Genomic DNA, 12,910 nt, shown 5'->3' with positions numbered 1-12,910 from the left:
AAAGCGTCTAACCGAAAGAACTTTGGTTCAACGTAGCTGGTTTCAGCCTTCACATTTCAGCTTTAAAAGGAAGTCCATATCTCACATCTGGGCACCAAAAACTTAATTAGATATGTACTATCTGCTGCACAAAAAGGCCATTTTGAGCTTTCCTACATAGGAGTTGCATGATGGTCCCTTACAGCTTCTCTCTAGGAAATAGGGATAGATATATTTGTGCAAATTCCAGTGTTAAGTTAGACATAACGTCAGGGAGCTACAATCAACATGCACACACCAAAGTTAGTCTTCTCCTGGCCTAAATCAAACTCAGTGGGGAGTTACTGGCTTCAGTAGATCAGACTTTATTTCAGTCCCACACTTTTCTCCAGACAGGATCATATGGTGATCTAACAGTCCTAATCAAAGATGTACCCAATACTTGAGTTTAGCCAGGATCTAAACTGGTATCAAGCCTATTGTTTTAGAAAGAGGCCTCCCCATCCTCCTTGTTATGATGTATAGCAAAGGCAAAGTAAGAACCAAGAAGGCTACAGAAAGGTACCCCTTGAACCTGTGTTGCTTCTGTTCTGCACGCAGCATGTCTATAAAACTTATATCTATAAAACCCACTGCTTAGATGCTTCTGAAACCATTTCTATAAAAACCTATTTGATTAGATGCTTCTGAATCACAAGCTTGAGCTATTAGTGCATGGTTTCATTTGGTGACTCCAGTCCAGGTTTTCCTGCTAATGTGGAGGTGGCATCTACCTGCTTTAAAGACTCAGGAGAGAGACACGGAGTGAGTCACTCCAACATCTTTCTCTAAATTAAAAGCTGAAGAAACAAGAAAGAAAGCCTTTCTTTGAAAGTGTCTCCCTTTGAACTCCCCCCAAGGACAATGCATTTATGGGTATTTAAGGCTCTCTCCATGAATAGGAGTTTGTGTGTTGAACTGAGTGTGTGGGACTAGGGCTCTCACTTTCCGCTCTGAGTGCCAGAGGCACTCTCCAAAACTGAACTGAACCATGATTATTTCAATACTTTTCTACTTTCTCACTTGATATCTCTGACTATTTCTTTGAGTTTTTTTCCCTTCTCCATATAGAGGAAAAACTTAAATACATATTTTTTTAAGAGATTACTGTCTAACTTTTCCTTAAGTTGAACCATGTGTTTTGGTGGAAACTCTAGATGTTTATCTGTTTTTGAGTTTTTTTCCCCCCTCTCTCCTGTTTTCTTTTACCCTTTCCTTGAAGAACAACAAGACAAAAAGTAAAAGGCTCATCAAAGCAATGCTAGAAGAAGTTGAGATAAAATGCTTATCTTTGCTAAGAGAAAAGTTTAAGGCTCCAGCCTTGAAAACTTCCATGTTTTTCATTGTGTGTCCTAGTCTTTTGTGCACCATATCCAGCAAACAGCATGCCTAGGGACCACAGGAAAATAGAAAGAATTAATTCAAGAATTATGACCACAAAAGGTGAACCATTTCAGGAGACAGCAGAGACGTAAACACCTGCAGCAACAGGACATGCCTCCCACCCAGGACGACTTCCTCTGGGAGCTAAACGACCACTTCCTGTTACCCCGATGGTCATGAAACCAGCCCTATTGATGAGCATTACATTCTTCTTCATACATTTAAATGCTGTAAATTAAAAAAGGAAAATGAAATAAGCTAGGGGCCAAGAAGTGAGGCTGTCAGGACTCTTCCAGATTGGACTCTATTGTTTCCAGGCTCAGGGAAAAGTAAGCAATAGCTGTCTGGTACTATCAGGACAAGTATCCACATGAATATTTCAGTAGCATAAACTGCCAGAAGGCCACTGAAGTTGAAGTAGAGCTATGACAACGGATATTAACAACGGATCTGCTCCTTGATGTGGGAATTTTAATTTCTGCTCCACAAATCAGAAATAAACACTAGTTAACCTGTGTTTACACCCCAGAAGCAGCACCACCGTTCCCCTCTGTGTGCTCGTTTTAATGCTAGGATCCTAAACCTCAGCGAGGAATAAAAGTGCAAGGTTTTTGTGATCTTGTCTTCATATGGGAAATGCTTGCTTACTCAGTGCATGGCAGATTAAGACATCATCCTCCGTTTCTCTTGCTTTTAGAGGCCTTTAGGTTTTAGGGCCATTTGGGGGGCCCTTTGGACTCTGTTTCCTTTGTGTAGAGGATATGCCTGGATCTGACTCATGGCACTAGTGAATAAGGCTAGAACCTGCCATCAAGCCAAGGGAAAATGCCCTTTCTCTTCACTGGGAACAAGACTGGGCCCTTTGGGAGTGTCTCTACCCACCTCGGCCCATGCTAGGGCTCTGTGCTGTGGAAACACATCCTGCTCGCTTGCTCCCACTCTACACAACAAATGCCAGACAGGAAAGAAGATCGCAACTGCCACACAAGTGCTGATTAAAACATCTGAGCTTGAGAGTGGCACTGGTCACATTTGGGGTGTGCACCAAAAAGCCACTAATATACAATTTAAATGTACAGTACAGCAGCTTTCTTTGGCATTTAGCACCCGAATGTGGATGGAATATATTTCCCAGCAGGGCTCCAGAGCCTGGTCAGAGGCTGTAGAGATGTATCCTTGATGTCCTTTGTTTTTCCTCAAAAGGCAAAGAGGGTTTCGGGTCAACGAACAAGAAAGTCTCCGGGTTTTCAGCTTCCCAATGCCGGTGCCCAGAGTACTCTGCTGCTGACAGAGCTGCTTGGAGGGGTTGTCCTGGCCCTACCGACACTGGTGATTTCTTGTCCGCAGTATTTCAATACAGTGCGAAAGGCACATCAAATGCATCTGAAGACAGCTACAAAATAAGGCTGCTAGAGAGATTTGTTGTAACAGATGACTGACTTGTTTCAACAGATGCAAAGCCAGTTGCGCTGATCAAGAGTAATGCGTAACCGCCCAGCCAGCAAGCTCTGTCTGTGAGGCTCTTTCATAAGCAGGTACACATGGATTTCCCGAACAAAACAAACACACATTTCAGAGACACGGTCATGACAATGGAAAATGAGGCCTGAGATAAGACTCGGGTTAAGCTGGTGTGGCTCAGTTCACTTCAATGGGATCGCATCGGGTTGTACCAAGTTTGACTATTAAAAGTTAACATATAGGGAACATGTCGCTCACCAGTACGGCAGCTTTCTTGGGGATTATTAGGGAGGATATTAATTTAAGGAGCTCAGGACTTAATCCAGGGAGGTAACTTGAAAGGACTTGCGAACAGAGCAAACAGGAACCTAGCATTGTAGGAGAAAATGAAGAAACAGCTGGAGAATAGGGATGTGCCTCTCGTTTATTGTATACATCAATGAGCAGCAAGAGGAATAAGAGCCCAGGCAATATTCCCCTATTCAAAGCACAGAACATATTTCCTTCCTCCTAAACCCATATGCTTATAGTCACCCACATGCTACTTTTCCTGCGCTAGATAATTCTACGGTTTGGCTGACATCAACTTGAGTCTGTTTCACAGGAAAGCAATATACGGCGAAAAGGGATTTCAATGTAACAAGTAAGGGGTTTAAAGGCCATCTATATTCATCTCAGTCAGTGGGAGTTACACTGATCTACACCATCTCTGGATCCAGCCCACTTTGGGGACAAAATAGCAAAGAATATGATCATTCTGACATTAAACTTGTCTTGGAAATGGTTTTGTCTGCAGGAAATTTACAGCTGCATATAGGAGTATTTATGTGAATGGGGAAAGACAGATCCACTCCTATGGTATAAGCCTGCCAGGGGGGTTTGCAAAGGGGGTTTGTTGTCTGTTGGTTGAAAATAAGCTCAGTTTAACTTTCAGGGGGCACATCTACATGAGCCATTTACTGTGCAGTTGACTAATTAACTGCATAGTAAACATCTCAGTGTCTACACATGTACTCCTATAAAGGTGCACAAAATTAGTAAACTCTGCAGCAGGGTACATGCAAATACAAGTTACCCTCCCCCAAAATACTTGTAAATACACGTCTTACCCAGCTGCAGAGTTTTTTCATGTGCAGCAGCTCATGTGCCGGCTGGCTAGGCCATGAGGGCGCTTCAGTATGGGAGCTGCTTGCCGGCTAGCCCTGTACTGAAGCACCCTTGTGCTCCACCGAGCCCCTCCACAGCACACTGAGCCCAGCTGGAGCAGCCCTGGTCTGGCAGGCTGACCCCTGAACCCAGTGCCAGCCAGGGATGCTCCAGCTGGGCTCAGTGTGGTGCAGTCCAGGTGCATGTGTATAGTGTGCATCCAGGAGCAATAAACTAAAGAGGAATAAGCACCGCAGTTTATTGTTGCATGTTAATGGCACATATAGATATGCCAAGAAGGTGCTTCTGACTGCCTGTTCACTTGAGTGCCTCCACCCAAATACTTCTCTCTCATTCTCTGCCTCTGTCCCTGTGGGTTTCCATATTGAAAACACCTTGGAGCAGAGACAGGGCTGAAAAAAGGAAGCTGTGACTATCTAATGAGCTTGCGAATGAAGGGTGATATCCTAAATATCAGGGTAAAAGGTGAAAAGAACTGGAAAAGTGCATTGTAACTAGGGCTGGGAAGACTCAAAGTGTTGGCAAGGAAAGGAAGTACACAGAAGAGAGTTTGAAACTGCAACCAGTAATGAGAGCGGCATTGTGTAACGTTTTGCACTGCTGTTTGCACCTGTATTTTCTTCTCCTGCTGCCGGCAATAGGCCGTTACTATTTTCATCTCCTAGAGAAAAATTCAGACCCCTTCTACTCTCTTTAATGCAGGCATAAAATGCCGAACGGGCAGCTAAATAGTGGCCTTTTCACTGAAGCTACACGGAGGCCAGGCAGAAAAGGTCCTTGTATGTAGCGAGTTCACGAAGGATGCAAATCTGTGAGTCAAAGCCTTTGCATGGACATGAAGTGTCAGGTAACCTACTGCCTTAACCCTGTGGTAAGGACTACCCAGAAGCTGCTGGGGTTTGGGGGCGGGAGTGGTCTGACAGCTCTGGGAAGCCTTCCAACCCACTTCTACAAAACTCACCCACGCAAAGTTCATGTGCTAGGCCCTTGCACAGCCATCAAGGCTTTCACCAGGCAGCAATATTCCTCAGTGGCATATTTGTGGGAAATGGATCTCTTTCTAGCCTCAGACTAACTTTGCACCAGGACAATCTCCAGGGTCTTCAGCTGAGTTAGATCAGATTTATACCATTGTGCAGGAGGTCAGAGTTAACAGAACATCTTTCAGTGCCATTAAACTAAATTAGAGCCCTTCATACTTACGCTCGCATATAACAAATCATCTAGAAATTTACTATTAAATCCTCTTGTGACTATATATTTTAAACTTCTTTTTCTCTTCATTTTTATGTAATGATGAGTATTTATTAAGGCCAGTTATGTCTTCAGCATGAACACATTTGGTAGTCTTAAATAAAAAATCTTTATTAGTAGGAGTGGTATTAATAGGATACGATGGGCATCTGGCTGGGGTCATCTGTCCCCAGCGCTCTTTCCTGCCCAGGCAGGGGGTCGGACTCGATGATCTGTTGAGGTCTCTTCTGACCCTAGCATCTATGAATCTATAATATTATTATGCATATGTGGTTTACATAATAATTTATGTATGTATAAATCATAACTTTTTTTAAAAGTAACTCTTGTAACAGCTGCTAATGTAAAAACTTTGCCTAAATTGATACCCTTCAACAAACCGCCCTAAATTGATGCTGACATAGGAGCATTTCTACTCCTAATACCTGCTGCAGAAGAAAATAGATCATAAACTTCTGCTCATAGACCACCCCATTCAGGAAAATACATGCATCTCATTGCTTATTGCCAGCTCCTTTTCCTCGGGATGAATTTAAAATGCAGACGGCTGGCATGTGAAAAAAAACATGCGCGTTTCTGCATCTCATCTCAAGCTAGGTGATGAATGTCCAAGTAGTAAGCAATTTGTTAAGAATTTTCAGACCAAGGGTCCTATAGCACAGGGCTTGTAGGGAGCTACAATTTACAATTCCCTGTGAAATTTTTCCTGGGCTAAAAAACTAATAGATGATGTTGCTACTAAAGTGCTAAGAGAATGCTTTCAGCCCTCAAGGGTTGAACTCGACAACAACAGCAAAAGTCACCCTTCCCTGCAATATGTGCAAAGAGAGTGTATCCTGAACTGATGAGTCCCTGTCCTTTATCAGGATGGATACACTGAAAAATAATTTTTTTTTCCCACCAGAGCAACATTTTATTTTAGTACAAAAGGGCAGTAAACTTGTAAGACTAACTTGACCCCAAATAAGCAAAGTTATTAACGGCTAGGGTCTGTTTGTATTTTAGTATGGAGTTCATAGAAACCACCCTGGGCACCACGAGGATGCTGACTGAGGAACCCGAGGCAGGGAAAGGCATGAAGGGTTTATTATTTTTTGCCCAGATCTGCATTTCATGCTCCTAAGTCAACTTCAATAGTGTTTCAGAAACTTATGCAAAGGTTGTGCAGGTATTAGTTGCTTTCATTATTTGAACAGTTAAGGTTCAGAGACCCACATAGCTAGGAGACTGTGTATTTAAGGTACAGGAGGGTGTCAGGGTTGACATCCTGAGCACCTAAACTATGCATCCCAACTCTCTGGATAGGGTGCTAGCTAGAAGACCTGCACTCCAAAAAAATGTGCCAGGAGGCCTCTAAACCAGGGCACTGGATGATGCCGATCCATAAAAGATAAAGTTTTAATACTGAATCATGGGGTAGGAACTGAGCAAGAGCCAGTCATCAGTCACCTGCCTCCCTCTTACAGGGCAAGCCCCTCTCCTTGCTCCGCCTTTTTTGTACAGTACTTTTTCCAATGGATGATAGGTGCCAATTCCTTGTCATCAAGGAAAGAAATGCCAGAGAGAGAGACAACCAGACTGCAACAAGCTTATTGCTTCTATGCAAGGGGCTACATGCCCTCAGCCCAGGTCTTGGCAAACAGGTGAGAACTGAGCTATGGGAACCTGGCCGGGGCATGACAGCTATTGCAGGGAGTTGCAGTTGGCTTATGGGAGGCCGATGACTAGTCACTGAAGTCACTCCAGTGCAGTGGAAAAGTAGGGTGAAATGCTGGGATGGGGTCTTGATTGCCTGTTGGAAGCATGAGGATGATGGTTCCTGCTGTTAAGAGGAAAAGGGCTAGCATCTCAGTTTGTTACGGATCCAACCTGGTGATGGTATTTCAGCTACATGTATTCAGAGTAAGTTGGAGAGGCACAACCCAAGCCCAGGCCTTCCTCCAGCTCTTCCCATGTTGTGGCGGCAGATACACAAAGTAGACTTGGATTAAAAGCCTGCAGTTTTTCATTTGAAAATCCACTGGTCACATATGATTCCTCTTATTCAGCAGCAGCAGCAGTCCCTTGATATGAGGAAGACAGTCGTCCAGTAAAGAAGGAAGTCGCTGGTGAGTCTGCAGGTGACTGAGGAGGCTAATCCACGATCCACATGTTGGACTGCAGACACAACAACTGGTTTTGGGAGTAAAGAGTAGATCCTGGTGATGGGAGCAGAGGAAGTTAAACTTTGTTCCCTGGCAGCAAGTCGGTGCCTTCCTTCTCCTTTACTCTAGGAGAGTGGCTGCTCACTGCTAATTCACCTATTTTCTCTGCACAAATCAGGAGCCCTTGGCGGTAAAGGCCATCACGGCAGATTCTGTGTGTCCAGTGGGAGTCATGTCCGAGTGGTGAACTTTTGCATTTTAAAGTGAATTTCTGGCATTTCCGAGGTGTTTGGATTGTGTCTCCCTCGGCTGCCAGGTTGACACAAACAGGCCTGAGCTGTACAATTTGGATCCAGATGTGAACTTTCCCCAAATCCTGGACCTGGGGGGCTGAGGGTTGGAGACAAAATTCAGCGTTTGTTCTGTCTTGGGTTTCATCCCAGCTCTTCTTCCATTTCACCATAGTATCTTGTCCAAACATTTTAACCAGAGCTACTATTTTCAGTGGGTAAACAGTGCACAGACCCTGCTATTTAATTGTTTCCTTTTCTCAGACACATTAGACTTTGCTTTTCAGCTTCGAGGTCCAGATGGCAGTTTGCAATAATAGAAATCTGGAAAGGAGCAAAGGCCCAAATCCTGCTTGTCTTATTCTGAATTAAATTCAAAGCCAATGCAAGGAGGTGGAGAAGAAGCAGGATGAGATCTCAAGAGTTAAGTCAGAAACTCCTCTGTGCAAGGTGCTGCAGCAAAATGTGCCGTGACACCTGGACTTCCTAGGGTAATTCTGATCTCTTACTGGACGATCCTGTTCGCCTGTGCTAGGTCGTTTCCTCTTGTGCCTGTGAAATCCCTCTGGCAGCGTGTGAGCTGGGTGATGCATGTGTAAAAGTGGTGTTAACAGAGCATTCTTTATGGAGCAGAATAGCCCGAGTCTCTGTTGAAATGGAGAATGCTTTTTATTACAGAAGTGAACTTTATTTTGTCATGTCAGAGCTTCTGTTACAAGTGATGCTATTGCAAGTTCTTTCTTCTCTTTTTTTTAAAGTCAAATTGTGTTAAGCAGAGGAGAGAGGACGTGGAGTGTGTTTTTGAACTTGAGAAATGACAAGGACCTCCAGCATAGGATATAAAACATAGAGCATAATTCCTTCCAGTTCATTTCTTTTCTGCTCCTGTACAACAAAAATGTAGAGATGAAGACAGGATGAAATGCAGTCACTTGGCCTGCTAGTTCCCCCCCCCCCGCCCTGCTTTTCTGATTGATATTCCTTTAAAATTAGGGCAGATAAATTAATTTAAGAAATCTAGGCATGAAGCAAAGGGGGCAGCAGCAAGAGGAGACTCAGCTATTTGGTCCCTCACATAGCCAGCTACTCACCCACTATTATTTTCATCCTTTGTATTATTGAGAAATTCATACATTGTGTTTGCCTTTTGTATACAGCTCTCAACAAGGATCTCTTTGTCAGCCTTACAAAGGGCAATAAACTCTGTGTTGCAAATAAGCCTCAGTAACTGCTGGACATTATGACTAATTGTAATGCAGCATATATCCTTGAGGACTATAAACCTATATTAAAAGACAATGGCATAGAGAAAAGCTATTGAATTGAGATAGTACTCATGTAACCCCATGGGGGCTCAACAGACAACAAGGAGGCCATTGATATAAGCCCTAATACAAAAAGCCACATAGACAGAGAGTCATCCAAACCAGTATGGTGTGTGGATGACCACATAGTTCAGTTTTAATGCTGCTTTTGTTTTGTTCTCACTTAGGGGCAGACAACGCACAGTGGAACATCAGAATTAGTTCTGTTTAGATTGCTGCACAGAAAGCAGAGGAACAAACAGGACAATTAATGGGAACCATCACCCCCCGCCCTTCGCTTCCACAAAAATCCCTTGGACAAATGAGTGTGAAATAGCGTCACCCCATCATGCCAGTAAAAGGAAATGTCCTGGATTGCCCAAAGAGCCGATTGACACTACAGTTACTTTTCCGGTCCAGTAAGTTTTGGGTTTTGTTACTGTTGCAGCTCTAAAATGGCCAATGTCAAAAAAAGTCCAATGAACTCAGCCCGGTTTGTATGAAAATGTACCCAGTGAAGCTGAAAACGTTGCTTTTTGAAGACGCAGTAAAGGTGCTGAGACATGACAAAGCTGACGGAAACTCCTGGCCCTCAAACCACAGCCTGACTCCAGATATCTCTGTGTCCCAGGAAGGGTTGTATTCCAGGTTTTGGCCACTACACTGGATGTGGTGGCAGAGTGGTTTTGCTATGGCTTCAGAGCCATGTGTATGAGCCCCTCTCCAGACTTGGGACAGAGGTCACATCCAGATGGCCCAGCTGTAAACGTTCATGGTCACTCAGGCTAAGAAGTCGGAGATAGCGTGGATGTGATGCTAACGGCGTCATTTCCTTGCATTTCAGTAGCTGTAGAAACTGTCCTAGCTTCACCGTGCTAGGCTTGGAAAGCCCTTTGACTGTAAGTCACTCCAGTCTCTGGAATGCATCCTTTTGTTCCCCTCCTCTCGTGGCTATGCTATCTCGCCTCCAGGCTGGCTCTAAGATGCACAAAGCTGGGGGTTTACTTCGAAGAAACTAGCTGAACTTTTATAGCTGAATCATCCTCATGACTGACCTGATCTAAAGAAAAAACGACAGTCCCTGAACGAGCGTTAGTTAAAGCGCCTCCGCAGCCACTTTTCAGTGTGGGGATGCTGATACATGTGACGCTGGAGTCTGCTGGAGTATGGTAATTACCACGCTCCAGCAAAGTCAATTAATCGCTGCACGTGCATAGGCACCTTTGACTCCTAAGAGGGGAGAGAGACAGCAAGTAGCTTAGTTTCACTCTTCTTCCCTTTCTTTTAATTATAGTTACCATCCCTTCCTAAATTCTTGGTTTCTTTGTTTCTTCCAGTTTCCAGCATCTCATTCCTGACTCATACAGATGAACTCAGAATCCCTTTGTCTTAAATTCCATGTAAACTCCCAGGTCCCAAAGAGCTAGATGCCAGCCCGTTCCCCCCTACATATGTTCTCATTTCCTTCAGCTCCCCCATTCACTTTACATATTGCTATCCATCCCATCTGCTAATGATATTTTGTCTCTTCTTCTTGGCTGCGTGTTGTCTTTTTGGCCACCATCTATATTTGGAACATCCTTCCATGTCTCATGCATTAAGAATTTTCCTTCTTCCCCACAACTCCATGTTTGTTTCCTAAATGCTTCCACAAGTTAAACCTCCAGCAATGGTGTTCTCTCAGGTCCTTCCACTCAAACCATTATGCTATGTATGGCTGTCGGGCCCATTTGAAATGACAGTTCTTTATGGCTGGAACGCTTGCCAAAAACAACTCAATGAAATCAATGGAAAAAACTTTGGAACAGATCCAATATCACATATGCCTAAAATGCTTTATAAATAATAATAATGTCTGATGTATGATGTCATGTATATGTATAAAGTATCCAGTCATATTGGATATAGATCTGGGACTTCATTTCGTACGCCTCATGCCATTTTTACCTTGCTGTACAGAGGTGTAGTTTCATTGGCTACATTGGGGTGACTCCTGATTTAATACAGATGGAAAAGACAGGACGAATCAGCTCTTTGATCCCTGTGCAAAAAAGCCACTGTAATTAATGAATAAAGACATGGAGAAATTAGAAAGTATTAAAGGAAACAATGTAAGTGTAAAAGTGCAGAAAATGTGCAGATACATATTAACTAATAGTGATGGGACAGCACATAGAGTCAACTTTTGGCTTGTGTGTGTGTGTGTGTGTATCAGTTGCAATAAATACCTTTAGGTGAAAATTAACCCCAGCTGTGCATTAATGTATTCCAAGTAGGGCAGTCATGCAAGTGAGAGCCAAGTATTTCTTATATTGATAACCCGAATCCTTTATACTGCCTCTTGAAAAAAAAATGCATTTCACTCTCCTCTTACATCCATCCTTGAACTGTGTGTCACACTCACTGTAATGTAGAGGAATCAGAAGTTCCTAATAAGAAATTGAAAATGAAACTCAGTAAGTTCTATTTCCAAGCACACAGATCAGGGTGTTAATACACACCCATACCTGAAAACATTTGGTGAAACAGCATGGGTTTTAGTCACCAGCACAACGTTGTCCAGCATATTGCCCCGGGTGGGGTAGGGGAGGCTGGGGCCCGCACCTGGGCTGGTCCCAGCAGACTTACCTGGGGCCCTGGGGGCCTCTGGGGGCTTGCAGCTGTGGTGATCCAGCAGCCTGGAACCTGACTGAAAGCCAAAGTGCACCTCCGGCTGCCCAGGTTCCAGTTTTGGGTTGTGCAGCTTTTTCTAGGCATAAGTGTTTTTGACGCCGGGATCTCTGTGTGCCAAGCTCCCCCCCACTCCCAAAACGGCTAATTTGCAGCACCTGCATGCAAAGTGCATGTGGTCTGTGGGCCACATACTGCACATGCGCTACTCTCGTCTGGACGTGCCCAGAAGGTCTAAGTTTAATCTTGTTTTTGCCATGGCCTTGCCGTGTGATCTTGGGCTAGTCATTCACTCCACATGTTGGTTCCCGTTCCATATAATGGAGATACGGTGGTTCCTTTTTCCCATTCTTCATCTGTCTCATCTATTTAGATTTTAAATTCTTCACGGTTCATAGATTCATAGATGCTAGGGTCGGAAGGGACCTCAACAGATCATCGCATCTGATCCCCTGCCTAGGCAGGAAAGAGCGCTGGGGTCAGATGACCCCACCCAGATGCCTATTCAGCCTTCTCTTAAAGACCCCCCAGGTAGGGGAGAGCACCCCCTCCCTTGAAAGCCCATTCCAAATTTTGGCATAGTCTCCTCTGGACATGTATAGCCCCAGATATAATGAATAGCTAGGTATTGCAGGGATACAAATAACGACCTCCATTGTGAACAGCAGAGACTGAAGAAGGGCACTTGGGCCTGAAAGCTTGCAAAGAACTTTCTTTCCGACTACTTGGTTGGTCAAATAAAAGATATCATATCTACCCAAAGAAGCTTGACTACCCACATTGTATATGTTTTCCAAATGGCCTTCAAGATCTTTTTTCCCAACCTTTCTTGCCGTCATCTCTTTTCTGCCACCACATGCCTTCTGGAAGCTTTTTCTTCTGACTACTCCTCCTGTGTTTTTTACCCACGCTTAAGATTGTTCTTTTTTCCACTCCAGCTGCTAGGTCTGGCACAGCTTCTCGATTCAAGTTTTCTTAGCACTCACCTTCTCCTTTTATTTCAGGAAAGGGTCAGCACTTAAGAACCACCCTAAGAGGATGGCTGTTGACTTCAGTGGAATCAGGATTTCACTCAATAAATTTCCACAGAAACATACAGGCTTTGTGCATGTTATAAACATATTTGCACATTTAAAAGCTAGGTATAGAGTGAAGTCCTTCATAATACTGAGCCTCCATTTGCACACAGCACTCCCACTATTGTGAAGACAGAACGATT

General features: G+C 43.9%; 1 long non-coding RNA gene across 1 annotated transcript; it reads right to left on the bottom strand.

Moving 5' to 3' along the window:
• Window positions 1-6,663: 6,663 nt before the first annotated feature.
• LOC109310643 lies at window positions 6,664-12,115 on the bottom strand. The gene is made up of 2 exons (XR_002101284.1): window positions 11,396-12,115; window positions 6,664-10,081 (listed from the first exon to the last, which is right to left on the bottom strand). It is a non-coding gene; the product is annotated as an uncharacterized LOC109310643 (long non-coding RNA).
• Window positions 12,116-12,910: the final 795 nt, after the last annotated feature.

Source organism: Crocodylus porosus, unplaced genomic scaffold (genome assembly GCF_001723895.1).
Source record: "Crocodylus porosus isolate Cpor-Errol unplaced genomic scaffold, CroPor_comp1, whole genome shotgun sequence".
NCBI classification, from domain to species: Eukaryota; Metazoa; Chordata; order Crocodylia; family Crocodylidae; genus Crocodylus; species Crocodylus porosus.
The sequence above is the reverse complement of the archived record's forward strand: the minus strand, read 5'-3'. Positions and strand labels throughout refer to the sequence as shown.